At 36.4% G+C, this 5,000-nt stretch overlaps 1 long non-coding RNA gene across 1 annotated transcript; it reads right to left on the bottom strand.

Moving 5' to 3' along the window:
• Positions 1 to 916: 916 nt before the first annotated feature.
• Positions 917 to 1,802, bottom strand: LOC125042951. Its single transcript, XR_007116391.1, has 2 exons — positions 1,684 to 1,802; positions 917 to 1,294 (listed from the first exon to the last, which is right to left on the bottom strand). It is a non-coding gene; the product is annotated as an uncharacterized LOC125042951 (long non-coding RNA).
• Positions 1,803 to 5,000: the final 3,198 nt, after the last annotated feature.

Below are 5,000 nucleotides of genomic sequence, written 5' to 3' on the forward strand. Positions count from 1 at the left end.
ATACACCAGCTTTAACTCTCCCTACCCCCCCCCTCTCTCTCTCTCTCTCTCTCCTCTCTCTCTCTCTCTCTCTCTCTCTCTCTCTCTCTCCCTTTCTCTCTCTGACTAGATATGATTACACAGATTAGCTAACTTAAGTTAACCGAACTCTTACTTAACTTATTACAAGCCAACTTAAGTTAACCTAACTCCAAATTACCTAACTTAAGCTAGTCTAATTTAAGCTAGCGTAATGACGAACTCAACTTAACCTGCCCTAAGTTAATTATAACCCATGATCAAACAGTGAAAACAAATATTATAATTCTTTGTAGTTCGAGTTATTTTACTGTTATAATTATGCATCTGTACATTTTTTCTCTCTCACGCTTCCCTTTCTCTCTCTCTCTCACACACACACACACACACACACACACACACGTAGTCTCTCTCTCTCTCTCTCTTCTCTCCCTCTCCCTCCCTCCCTCCCTGTCTCTCCCTCTCTCTCCCTTATCTCCTTTTCTCCCTCTCTCCCTCCCTCCCCCCCCCCCCCCCCTCTCTCTCTCTCTCTCTCTCTCTTCACACTCACAGATTCCCATGTGTGTGTGTTGTCTAATGTGTCACGGGGCTTCGGACAACATACTTTCCATGACCACTGTGTATGGCAGAATATAAGCGATTACCCCTGGAAGCGAAATCTGGTGGAATTCCATGCATGAATTTTCGAATTATATTCAAAAGCTAAATGAGTATACTGTGACAAATTGTCTAAACCTGATTTATTTGCTTTAGCTTGAGAGGTGCAGTTAGTGTTGCGGTTGAAAAATAAAATAGAATTTTGAATTTCCATAATATTTCCACTCATCCTTCATTTGTTTTGTCACAAGTGAAGTAATTCCATAATCTTTAACATTATGATTGGAATATGAAACATATCTTGAATCAAGTTTATTTATTTCATGGTTACAAAAGCATTTAACCTGAAGCAAGTTCATTTAGCAGTGATTTATAATAAAATTAAGAGCATCTTAGCAAAACAATAGGCCAGCAGTTGGCGTAGTTAGAAGCCAGTCCCAAGCTCGGATCAGTAAGGAGAGTTGTCGACAGGAGAGATATCAAATTTATAGCTGTAAGAGAAATCTTGTTAGGCAAATTACGATGAACATTAAAGAATACTGAATAATCCGCACCGGTACCCCAAATTATACTAAGGGGGATGGAAACACTTTTCGTAATGCTTGTTCACACTCCTTCCTCTGCTACAGTGTGGGGTAACTCAGCCCAGAAATTATTCATGTCCTTCACTACAGTTGCTCTGTGGAAAATAGAGAAAAATGTACGAAAGGAATGGACGGTTATGTGAATCATATGTGTCCATGTAGCAGATATCTGCAATATGCTTATCTGTGTGATCAACTCAACAGACATGTAGTTTCCTGGCTTTAACTACCCCCACTCCCTGTGCTCACCTGAACGGCACCCACCCCCAATCCCTGTGTTCACCTGCTGAACGGCACCCACCCCACTCCCTGTGCTCACCTGAACTGCACCCATCCCTGTGCTCACCTGACTGGCACCCATCACCACTCCATGCTCATTTGAAGTGCACCTACCCCCACCTCCTGTGCTTATCTGATTGGAACCCATCCCCACTCCCTGTGTTCAGCTGATTGGCAGCCATCCCCGGGGACACCTTGTGCTCACCTGAACTGTACCCATCCCCACTCCCTGTGCTCTCCCTCCGGCGGGCGCCAAACCAGAGTGGCCTCGCGTTTGGGTGACGCCTCGTTATGTGTCATTGCCGGCTTCTTACAGCGCGGAACCTGTTATAACGAAAGATAAGAGGAGAAATAAAAGGATAAATGGTAATCAGAGACGGTAAATGGAATAGATAATTTATGAATGGAGAAAGGCATATATTGTGTGAAAGAGAATTTGATTTCATGTTAATATGTGTTTTTCAAACTTTGTTTCTGTTATCACGGTACTCGTGAAATTATAAAAAAATAAAACTGTGGGTCTAATCGTGACCTTTATTATCCGTACCATCATATCTCCTAAGTATTCTTATTCATGTTGCTAATATTTCTCTGGCAGCCATAAATGATACACCAAAGAATAAAGATAAGCTATCATCATAAAAGGTAGGTATATCTATCACCAAGGGGCTAGGCACAAATAGCTATGGCTCTTTCACTCGCTATAAAATCATAAAAGACATTACCATTATCTACCATAAATATCCACACCCCATCGGTCAAATCAACTTTTTTTCTTTACAATCAATCACCAAACAGATATGTCAACAATATTTACCATTAGCGCTATTTATCATTATTATCCCTCCCATTATGCTACCTGTCGCATGGAATAAAAAGACTTACTTGATGCGCTTTAGGGTTAGAATCCCATTTTCCATAAGGCTTTCCTGAACCATCGTAGGCGGCCACCACAAAGCCCTTAAAAGGAACATTTTCTGTCTTGCTCGTTACGTTTACTGGCAAAGAAGAGGGATCAATAATGTTTTAAAAGCAGCTTGATATGTCCGGTTATTGACGTTGATATTGATTCTGATGTTAATATCATTATTGTCATTATTGTTATCATTATTATTATTCTTATTCTTATTATGATTATTGTTATTACTATTATCATTCTTACTATTCTTACTATTATCATTATTGCTGTTGTTCTAATAACAACAACAACAACACTAATAATAATAATTGTATTAATTATTATTACTACCATTGTTATCATGATCATTATTATCATAATCATTATCATCATTTTTATTATCATTACTATTGTTATTATATTTTTGTTGTTTTTATTGTTTATATCATTATCAGCATTATAATTACTATGATAATAATAATCATAATAATAATGATATAAATAATAATAATAACAGCAACAACAACAACAACAACAATAATATTATTAATAATAATAATCATCATCATCATATTTATCATTATTAATATTATTATTATTGGTAGTAATATCATTATTATTACTATTACTGTTGCTATTCTTATTATTATTACTTCTACTAGCATTATTACTACCATTATTATTATTATCATCATCATCGTCATTTTTACTATCAATGTTATTTTTCTTATTCTTCTTCTTCTTCTTCTTCTTATTATTATTATTATTATTATTATTATCACTAATAGTATTGATACTATTGCCATCTTTACTTTCATATCACTTCGATACATCCACAATGTTATTATCATTACTATCATTTTCGGACGGTGATTTTTTAACACGGCAGATTAACCATTCAGAGTATGAATATTTAAAGAACTTGATTAAACATGAAGCGTGTTAGAGAAGGTGCCACGCTGCGTGACACTGAGGTAAACACGCGGAAGAGATGTTGCCAGTGTTAGTGAATTAGAAAACATATATATAACATGTTCTAAAGGGTTGTCTCATTCGATTCCTGTATTGGGGAGAGAGGAGGTGAAACATTAGTCATTTTAGACTGAAAAATACCATTTGAATAGCCTGATTTTTTAAAGAGAGTCTTGTCTCTAAAAGGCATATATATACTGTGCACACACACACACACACACACACACACACACACACACACACACACACACACACACACACACACACACACACACACATATACATATATATATATATATATATATATATATATATATATACACACACACTGTACATGTATATCATTGATATATATATATCTATATATATTTTTTTTTATTTTCTTTTCTTCATTCTTTTTTTCGTGCCATCACCTATAAGGTGTTTGACGAACTATTTGGCGCCATGTTGACATCATTTAGCTGACTGGGTTTTTCTAATGGGGTGGCTGACCCATGCTCCCCCTCCCTAGGGAGAAGTTGATTTGCAGTCATTGTTGGTGGTTCTTAACCCACCATCATATCTACGATAGACTCGCCCACTACCGTACCTAGGTCTGATTTATCCAACTTTAGCAAATCTGGGTGTGTGCTTGTGCTCACGCGCGCGCACGGGCGTTGTGCGTCTCCTTGAATGCACACACACACACACACACACACATACTCACATGCACGCAATGAGCATGTAGATTTGTACGGAATATATATATATATATATATATATATATATATATATTTATATATACACATATATATACATATAATATATATATATATATATATATATATATATATATATACATACACACACACACACATAAATATGCATATGATATATTTATATATACGCATAAATATACATACATAAGTATATAATATATCTATATATATACACATAAACATACATATATATATATACATATATATATACATATATATACATATACATATATATATGTATATAATATATTTATATATGTATATAATATATTTATATATATGATATATATATTATATATACACATTTACATATATATATGTATGTATGTATCTGTCTATATATCTATATATCTATCTATCTATCTAAAGAAAGAGACACAGAGAAAAAAGGAGAGGTAAGTGTAAAAAATATATAATGATAAAAATAATATCTTTTAACCCCCTATCCTTTAACACCTCACCTACAACACGGTCGCGTCCATCTTCCCTGAAATCGAAGTACTCCGCAGAAACCAGCAGCTGGTACGGAGAGTCTTCGTTTGACCGAGGTTTAGGCGTGTGGTGGGAAGGGACGTAGTATCCGCACATCGTATAGGGCGCGCCGTTCGGAAACCCGTAGGAAATACAGGCCTGAGAAACCGACAGGGTGGGTGGAATTTGAAAGGGTGATTGGGGTAGGGGGTAGGGGGTAAGGGTATAGGATGGTAGGGTGGTAGGGGGGGAGAGGGATAGGGGATAGTGGGTAGCGGGTGGGGGTTAGGGTGGTAGGGGGTAGGGGAAAGGTGGGTGATTAGATAAAAAAAATCGGTAATGGCGATGGGTGAGGTAGTGATTGTGATGGCGATGAGTAATGATAATGGTAATGACAGCATTAGTAATAACCACCATGGTGAT

The sequence above is a fragment of the Penaeus chinensis genome, chromosome 33 (assembly GCF_019202785.1).
Source record: "Penaeus chinensis breed Huanghai No. 1 chromosome 33, ASM1920278v2, whole genome shotgun sequence".
Taxonomy (NCBI): Eukaryota; Metazoa; Arthropoda; class Malacostraca; order Decapoda; family Penaeidae; genus Penaeus; species Penaeus chinensis.